Raw genomic sequence first — 10,000 nt, forward strand, 5'->3', positions numbered from 1 at the left:
CGCGGTGTTAAAGGGTTCTGTGTGCAGCAGGAGTTGAAGGATATTGGGGCTGAAGCACAGAGCAGATTGAACCATGTTGTTGTGAATAATAACTAGTTCACACAGTGGGTCATGCATGGAAACGTCATTTGTGCCGTTCCACCGGGCTGCCCGTGTCACTCCAAACAACACTGTGAATAATACAGAAATCTCGGGTCAGTTACACAAGTGAACCAGATTACAGCGAAGTACGTGAATGTCAGGATAAGTTATTATGGAGTCATGTCAAAACAAATAGTCTCAAGAAAACAGTAGGACTCCAATCTTGGAAATCACATTTACGGGGCAATTCTTTGTTAACTCTTTCTCCCTCTGTCTCTCCTACACTGTCTCTCTCTTGTTTTTGTGCCAACTGCCAAGGTTACAACGTTCACTTTAAAAAGATATATATTCAAAGATTTGCAAAGCTGTTCACGATTTTTCAAAAATAGCAGATCTACAAGTTCATTGCGTGGCACTCGGTGCCGCGCTATGAACTTGTATATCTGCTATTTTTGAATAGCCAAAGTTTAAGTGATTAAAATGATTGTGACGCTATATTAACTACTTTTGCTGGGGACCCCCTGGTCTCCCTACACTGTCTCTCTCGTGACGTGACGCCAAATCCGCGAAGCCGACGGGCGGTTTGGGTTTGGCCAATCGTCGGAATCCGACGCACGTCTCTTTCTCAGACCCTGCGGGTCGACGGATACAGATATTAGTGATTTTCTTTTTTGGTTCTCGGAAACAGTTTGCCTGGGGGTTATGACACATACACTGCAAAGCTTGAGACCGACGCTGTCCGAGTTATGCCAGGGACATACTGTGCGTGACACACAGATGATATAATACATAACGATTCCACATTGCATTACAAGCTGACATAAGAGCTAACATTTTATGCTACAGGCTGGGGAAGTGGAGGGAGGTTTGGTCACCGACAAGCTGGCAGTGGTGTAACTAAGTACTTTTACTCAAGCACTGTACTTAAGTACAATTTTGAGGTACTTTTACTTTACGGGAGCATTTCCGAATTTCAATACTTTTACTTCTACTCCACTACATCTCGGAGGCAAATATTGTACTTTTAGTCCACTACAATTATTTGAAAACTTTAGTTATTAGTTACTTTGTAGATTTTTATTTTTATTACAAAACATGCATTAGCCACTTCAGCCCTATATACATTTTGGCCATTTGAAAATAGCCGATCTACAAGCTCACAATGCGTCGCATCAGATCTGCTATTTTCAAATATTTTAATACATTTTCAGCACTTGTGAAACGGGACATTCTGCATAATGAGTAGTTTTACTTTTGGTACTTACTGTAAGTACATTTTGATGCCAATACTTTTGTACTTTTACGCAAGTAAATTTGGATTACTTGGACTTTTACTTGTAACAGAGTATTTCTGCATTGCAGTATTGATATTTTTACTTAAGTAAAACATTTGAGTACTTTTTCCACCACTGACAAGCTGGCAGTCATACAGTAGCTTAGCTTTTATTTAGTTTATATTTAGTACAAACAGTACAGTACGAGCTCACAACGCATTTGCAATGCCCGCTACTAGGGTTCATGTTGTTAAAGGCAGACTTCAAATGATTGGTTTAACCCAAACTAATTTCCCCCATATAATTCAGTACAGAAGCCAGTAGGGAGAAACCATTCATCTTCATGGGGTCGGGGGGGGGGTAAACTGGGTTCACTTCGAGTTTATATATGTCGTCTCTGTCGGGTGGAAACCTCATATGTCCAAAACTGATACTTTTCAGGGTTCAAATGAAAAAGTAGCAGCTCTACAAGCCCAAAACGAGCTTGTAGATCTGCTACTTTTAATGCTTTTGTGTGACGCAGTACTGCGACCAAGTAGTCCGTTAATATACGGGGAAAAAACACAAAAAGTTAGAATATGTCGATATGAGGTTTCTGCCCTACAGCGACGACATATATATATATACGTTGATTCGAGTCGTGCATTAAAAGGAGGCAGAAGTTGCGTTACCATGGTTACCTCCGTCTTTGTGGTGGCCTGGTTACCGGGGTGACTCACATATAGAGCAGCCTGTCATTGGATCGACCTTGAGATGCTCCATTTCTCGCCTCCATCCTCTCTCTCTCTCTCTCTCTCTCTCTCTTTGTCCCTCCCTCCCTCCCTCCCTCCTCTGCCCTGCCTCTCCTCTTGATGTCTTGAAGAAGACAAAACTACCATCTAAGTCAGGGGTCTCCAACAGGGGGTCTGTGAACCCTTCGGGGGTCCTCGGAGTTACTACAGGGAGGTCGCCAAATATTTGTGTGACGTTTTTTACATTAACCACTTGAACCCCTATTCTGAGGGGAACATTAGCCGAAAATAACCGATCTACAAGCTCACAACGCCTCGCAGCGCGAGGCGTTGTGAGCTTGTAGATCGGCTATTTTCGGTGAAGAGGTTTGGTGTAGAGGGGGGGGGGGGAAAAGAGCAGACCAAGTACAGAGCCAAAGGTCTAATTATTGAAGGTTTAAGTGTTTAAAAGTCTGAAAATACACATTTACATGAATACAGCATAACAGAAAAGATTGTGTAAACAAACATTTACGCAACACTGATGATGACAGTGCTGTCAAACAATGTCTATGAAGCTATCTAAAAACCTAAAGAAAAGTTTAATCTGCAACACAATTTTATACAGTATGTAGTAGGGGTCAATGCTTCATCTCTTTCTCAGCTAAGGGGTCCTTGGCCTGAAAAATGTCAAGGACCCCTGATCAAGTGTCATGTAGAGTTAGGCTTACCGCCCATGCTACTGTACAGGTCGGTCGCACCCACACACACACACACACACACACACACACACACACACACACAAACACACACACACACACACACACACACACACACACACACACACACACACACACACACACACACACACACACACACATCTTTTGGTATTGAACTTAAACTACTACTTCACCCCTAAAATGATCTTTCTTCTATCAATTACTCAACCTGTGAAGCCTTGAGTTTTTTGTTTGTGCCGTATTCCTTCACGGTGATTGAAAAATCCTCAAACAAAGAAAATACTTTATTAACTGAAGAACACAGGGGTCCAAGATTAACAAGTGCAAAACTATATCAAAGATCTGTTTATAAACTACAACCCAACTCCTCAAACTATAATCCAAGAGTCATACTGTATGCTCAGTTCAGTACTTACACTTATAAAACAAATGATCTACAAGCACATTGATCAGCTTGTAGATTGGCTATTTTCACTACCTCTTAAAAGTTGTTCTGTTTAATTTATAAAATTTGAAATAATGTAAAGAACTGTATAGGAAACATCAACAACAAAAAGGATATTTACCCACAACCCATAAAAATTGTTTTGCGACCCCAAAATGAACCATTGTTTGGGAACCACTGGTGTGATTGATAGAGAAAGGTTAATTCAGGGATGTGGTGTAGTTTTTTTGGCTCAGTAATAGAAAGAACATGTAGTCCATCAGCGATACATCCTGTGTAACAACCAACTGTTGCGTTTTTCCACGCTTAACAAGCCGATAGGGTGTGACTGTCTGAACCTCAGAGAGACTAACAATGCTTTTTCTCAGCAGCAGCAGGAGAGAGAGAGAGAGAGAGAGAGAGAGAGAGAGAGAGATCTCCTTCTTGTTAGCTCTTCAAAGCCACCCCATTAATTGAATCTTCGCCCCCATCGTCCCTGTCGGGCACAAACCTCATATGTCCAAAGCTGTTTCTTTTCAGGATTCAAATTCTAAAGCATCAAAAGTAGCAGATCTACAAGCTCAAAAGTTTCGAGCTTGTGGATCTGCTACTTTTTTTTGCTTTTGTGTGACGCTGTAGTATATGATCCAGTGTGCTGTTAATTTACGAAAAAACACAAGCTAAAATATGGAGATATTGGTTTTCTGCCCGACAGCAACGAAATGTAATTTCCCCCCGTTTTTTTTTAAAGCCAGCCAGCTAACAATACAATGGCCACTTCAGCCTGTGTGTCTGTGTATGTATGAGCCCTTGACTCCCAGTGATGGAAAGTAACTGAGTACTTTTACTCAAGTACTGTACTTAAGTACAATTTTGAGGTACTTTTACTTCATCTAAGTGTTTTCATGTTTCAATATTTATACTTCACTGTACTTCACTACATCTCAGAGGCAAATGTTGTCAATTGCAATTGTTTAACAGCTTTAGTTACTAGTTACTTTGCAGATTTGGATTATTATTACAAAACATATCAATCACTTAGTCCCTATTTTATACTTCAGCTATTCCAAAATAGCTGATCTACAAGCTCACAATGTGTCACATCGCGGCGCGTTGTGAGCTTGTAGATCAGGCTTGCAGATCGCTTTTCTTTTGTACTTTTACTTTGATACTGTAAGTATACTTACTGTATTGGGATGCCAATACTCTTGCACATTTACTCAAGTAGAATTTTGAATACAGGCCTTTTTACTTACTTAGTATTTCTACATTGTGGTATCGCTACTTTTACAAAACAGGAGTACTTTTTCCACCACCGATTGCTCCGACTTTGAGCACTTCACACAAATCTAGCCGAGATGGAGTTCAGTCTGTCTACTCTCACACAAACTCCTCCACCATTTTGTAATTCTCTAGAGCGATATGCTGTGTCACTGTTGAAATGACACCCTCAGTCTTTCATTTTTATGGCATGTTGGGCATACATTGTATCCAGTGGTGTAAAGTAACTAAGTACATGTACTCAAGCACTGTACTTAAGTCAAATGTTGAGGTATTTTTTTTTACTTTACTGGAGTATTTCCAATTTTACTGTGTGGAGCTTTTATACAATCACAAGTTGGGGGGAATTAAAAAAGAGACTCCGGCTCATGCCAACACTCTCTGTGATTGGTGGCGTTGGAGTTCTTTAAGCTGTTTGATTGAGGAAATGACTTGGTGCTCTGGTGGGATTAATCTGTGCAGCCAGTGAGCGTGTGTAATGGACAGCCTGCTGGGTGTGTTGTCTCCTGTTGTTCTGAGCCCAGCCACACTGGATAAAAGTTCTTTATTAAATTGGACAACTTGGACTCGAGGATGAACTGATTGGATTTTGGTGGTCAGAGGTCAAAAGCAGGGACGCAGAGAGAGGGGGGGGTGGCGGGGGGGGTTTGGACATACTCAGTTCCATTGGGGGGAGGGATATACCCCCCCACTTTTGTGATGAAGAAAAAAGAAAAAGAAGAAACCTCAGACTTTTGGTACCATTTTTTTTTGCTATTTTTCGCGCACACGCACGGAACGCATGCGTCCCCTTCGGTTCTGCGTCCCTGGTCAAAAGGTTATGGTCAATTCAATTGTTGTGACTATAGGGGCGCAACAGATAACTCCGACTTAATCGATTATGAAAACAATTATCGGTTGTTTCGTAAAACAATCGATTAGTAATCCATCCCTATTTTGGGCATGTCATTCTAGGCAAAAAGAAATTCAAAACAAATTGTGAAAATAGCCAATATACAAGCTCACAACGCGCCATGAGCTTGTATATTGGCTGCGACAGTGTATAGAATAACGCACACTTTGTTAATCAATTCGATTAATCAAAAAGGAAAATAATCGATAGTTGCATTTGCTGTTCAGGGATCTGCCATTACAACAGTCACACACACAAAAAAATATTGCACACATGTGTGGCACGACAGCAGTGCTACAGCAGTGTCTAACATTTCAAATGGCCATAACTCAGTGACCATTGCTCTGATCAGTGCAATGGCTGGATTTGTAGCCTGCGTAGCGGCCTGAAAATCTAGTTTTATTCAATTCCTTCAAAGTCTTCGCTAAGGAATGGTGCCAAACATAGCACCAAAAGTGGTTCTTTGGCTTGTAATCATATGGGATCCTATTTTGGTCGCTATTGTATATAGAACCTTTGTCAAATGGTGCAGTCTTCAACAGGCTATCTTGCAAGATGAATGTCTCCAGACCAAAATGTGATTCTCATAAAAAATTGTATTTGCATTTGAATACAGACGGTGTGCAAGAGCCAGCCTTTTGTCTGAATGAATTATAGCAACATTAAGCTATACTCCTCATTTGGATGTGGACCCCCTACAGACCCCCTAAGGGACCCCTGCAGGTCCCTAGACCTCACTTTGAAAACCACTGCCTTAAGGCAGTATTGTGGACAGCTATTCTAAATCCAGGAATCAACATTCGCTGTAGTAATTATCAGCAAATGGTTTGTCATTTTACAGTTCACCCTCAAAGACACCTTTGGATTTAAAAGCAACTACTTTATCATTAATATCAAGTGTTATATTTTCTTTTCAAAGGAGATTGAAACAAAGGAAAAATAAGGAGCGAGAAGATCAAATAAGAGACTATCTCTCTCCTCAAGACACTCTAGGGATGGACAATACTGATATTACCGTATATCGATATTGTGATATGAGACTATATTATGGTATTATAGTTTTTTTTCCTTCCATATCATGATATGGCATCAGTGTTTTCTTTTCCTGGTTTTAATCTATTAAGCCTTATTGTGTTCTTCAAATAGGCCTACTATCAAATATATATAATAAAAAAAACTAGTCGAGCTGGGATCCAAGGTTAGGCCAGAGTTAGCTATCGTCTCTGTCGGGTGGAAACCTCATATGTCCAAAATTGTTAATTTTCAGGATTCAAATATGAAAACATCAAAAGTAGCAGATCTACAAGCTCGAAAGTTTCGAGCTTGTAGATCTGCTACTTTTGATGCTTTTGTGTGACGCTGTAATTCATCAAGTAGGGCGTTAATTTACGAGAAAAAAAACCACAAAAAGTTAGAATATGGAGATAAGAGCTTTCTGCCCCTACAGCAGCAGATATATAGGTAATTTGCATCTTGGGTCCCTGGGCGTATAGACTGGTCTCATTCCACTCACTCCTTGGCAGTTTGTAAAAGCATGTCACCGTGTGTTTTGCTCCCTATAGCCTTTTGTTCCCTGGGTTTCTGGGTCTCGTCCCAGATTTGGCTCCTTCTCACCATAGCCTTGTGTGTTTTGACCTTCTTGCCTGACTTTTGGATTTTTGCCTGCTCCTCCGGAATATTTTTTTTCTGTGTGGATTACCTTCCCTGTGTGCTCGAGCGCCTGCCTGTCTCGCCATGTTGTTAAGCCTTTTACCGCTCCAGTTGTTTGGAAATAACTTCTTTGTTGAACTTGCTCTGCCTACCGCTGGCTGCCGTTGGGTTCAACTCTCCATGCACAGCTGTGACAAGAAAAGACTAGATTTTCCTGGCACTTTAACCCATTAAAACCGGGAACGCGTCTCTGTAACCACTACTTTAACCATTATTTTATACTTTGGATATTCAAAAATAGCAGATGTACAAGCTCATAGCACGGCACCGAGTGCCGTGCTATGAGCTTGTAGATCTGCGATTTATGAAAAATCTATTTGCTTCTTGGGGTCCTTGGAACAAAAGGAGATGGGGGTCCGCGGCCAAATGCATATCATTTTGGGGGTCCTTGACATGAAAAAGTTTGAGAACCACTGATATTATAGCAACATAAGTTAGGATTTAGAAGACATTTTGTAGAATCCCCAGAAGCAAAGATTTGAGTTACAAATGTTCGCTTTAAAAAAATATATATTCAAAGATTTGCACACATTTTCAAGATTTTTCAAAAATAGCAGATCTACAATCTATGAGCTTGTACTGTATATTATCTGCTATTTTTGAATAGACAAAGAAATCAAAAAATTACACCGATGCTTTCCCAGTCTTAACTCTTTCAGTGCCAAGAGTATTTTCATAAAGTACTCCCAAACTGCCAGGAATTTGCGTTTTTTTAAATTTTTAAATTTTGTAATTTTTCATTCAAATAAATGATCTGATTGGGGTTTTAAACCCATAATACAGTTCTACCAGTAGAGAGCAACAAATCGACACATTGATGACCTCGCTGGCTCACTCACCCCCTCCCAAACAGGCTGACGTCATATCCGGTCCTAACCGGATGTTGACATTTTTGACAATCGTTGATCAGGCTAAATTACGATGCGATACACGACTACGATGACTGATCGTCACCAAGACCAAAGAGAGTAGACGTGGACCTCTCCGTTCGCTTTTTATACCGTGTGAAAAAAACGTGACTTTCCCTATTCTGGCCGAAAATCACCGGAGAAAAACAACGTGACCCGGAAATGATTTTTTTTTTTTACATCCGGCTCCGGGTGAGTCTGATGTAGTCAGGAAGCGAAAGTGATCATGAAAAATATACAGAATAGCGCGACCACAGTCAAAAGTAAAAACTCGGGATTTCTCGTGCTGGCACTGAGGGTACTCGGGAAAAACTCGGGATATGTCGGGGCGTGGCACTGAGAGAGTTAATGGGTTATGTTTCAACCTGGTGTCCCTATTTGGAGCATATGTCATTATAGGCAAAAGTTCAAGAATAGCTGAGCTTGTAGATCTGCTATATTCACTATGTATCACACGACACACGTGTAACAATCTTCAGGTGGAGTCCCAGCTATTATGTGGAAGATGCATTATTTTCATCATCACGGCACATCAGAATCAGTTTTATTGTCACATCACAGGTTTACAAGGTAAAAAAGTGGGTGAAATTCTTTTTTGTACATCGTTCCCATCGCAACGTTAGTTTCCATAGAAAGAAGAGGGGGGGGGGGAGAAGAAGAGGGTGGGGGGCAGGTGGGAAGGAGATCAAAACAAGAGAGCAACAGAAGGCCAGACAAGTTATCTACATATTTACAAATTACCTGAGATAATAAAAAAAACTAAAAAAAACTAAACTAAGGTGCCTGAGCATAGCAGCAATGTATTGTATACTGTGCATGTTATACTTATACTGTGCATGATAGACAATGGACGTTAAGGTGCTTAGAGGAAAAGGGGCACAATAAAAAAAAGACCCAAAAAAAGTCAGTGCGTTATACAAGGGGATTAAGGTGCAAAAGGTCAGTGCGTATCCACCTAGAGTGGACTGACCCTAGTATAATCCGCAAGTAGCTCCATGAGGGAGTGCAACAAAAAGTCATTTGTACCTGGTGTAGTCCACAGGTGTGTCCGAGGGGGGGGCTAAAGTCCAAGTCATTGTCCCTGGTATAATCCACAGGTGTGTTCAGGAAGAGCCAGAAAAGTCTGCGCCGCCTGCTGTCAGGCTGCTGAACTCATCCAGGCTTATGCCCCATTCAGCATTCTGACAGCAGCTGGATTGAAACTACACCAAAACCTGGTGGTGGAACTCTTGATACTGCGGTAGAGCCCCTTGCCCGGTCGCGGTCGTTGTAGGGGGTTGAACAGTCTGTGACTTGGGTGGTGCTTGTCCTTGATGATGCGCTTGGCTTTGACCACGCACCGCTTTTTGTACAGTTCCTGGATCGCTGGGAGCTCGATTCCCATTATCCGCTCTGCCGATCGCACTACTCGTTGTAGGCTGATCTTTTCTCGGGCAGTGCAGTTCCCGTACCAGGCCGTGACACAGCATGACACATGATGAATACATGCACATTAGTCCTGTAATACCGCATGAGAAGATGAAGTTATTTTGCACATACCTTATAGCAACTTACAATCAACAGGGAAACGAGACTTTTTAAATTTTTTCATTATAAGATTTTGGAAACGCCTTTTTGATAAAAGTACATTTTAAGAAGCAAATACAATTATATAAAAAAGGAATAGAAAGGTCAGTAATGCCCTACTTCCATGTTCCTGATGACACTTGTTGCTATGGTTATTGGTTACCATAGTTATAATAATAGCTCAGATTTATACAACACTTTTCTAAGTACCTAAAGATGCTTTACATAAAGAAAAGGAAGGAGCAAACTTCATTAAGAAAAAACGATAAAAAGATAAGTGCTGGATTAAAAATGATAAAAAGGTTACGCATGGGTTGGAGAGACATCTTAACTAGACCTCAGCTGGGAAAAGCTATCCTGACGAGGTGGGTTTTGAGTGAGGTTTTGAACTAAGGCATCTTCTTTGGAGGATAA

General features: G+C 41.0%; 2 protein-coding genes across 2 annotated transcripts in view; both read left to right on the forward strand.

Annotated features, from left to right (window-relative positions):
* The window catches only part of pom121 (POM121 transmembrane nucleoporin), a 357,082-nt gene that overhangs the window by 89,319 nt on the left and 257,763 nt on the right, over positions 1-10,000 (forward strand). The window lies entirely within an intron of this gene.
* The window catches only part of ppm1e (protein phosphatase, Mg2+/Mn2+ dependent, 1E), an 87,009-nt gene that overhangs the window by 63,829 nt on the left and 13,180 nt on the right, over positions 1-10,000 (forward strand). The window lies entirely within an intron of this gene.

Source organism: Gymnoscopelus braueri (genome assembly GCF_963280865.1).
Source record: "Gymnoscopelus braueri genome assembly, chromosome: 8".
NCBI lineage: Eukaryota > Metazoa > Chordata > Actinopteri > Myctophiformes > Myctophidae > Gymnoscopelus > Gymnoscopelus braueri.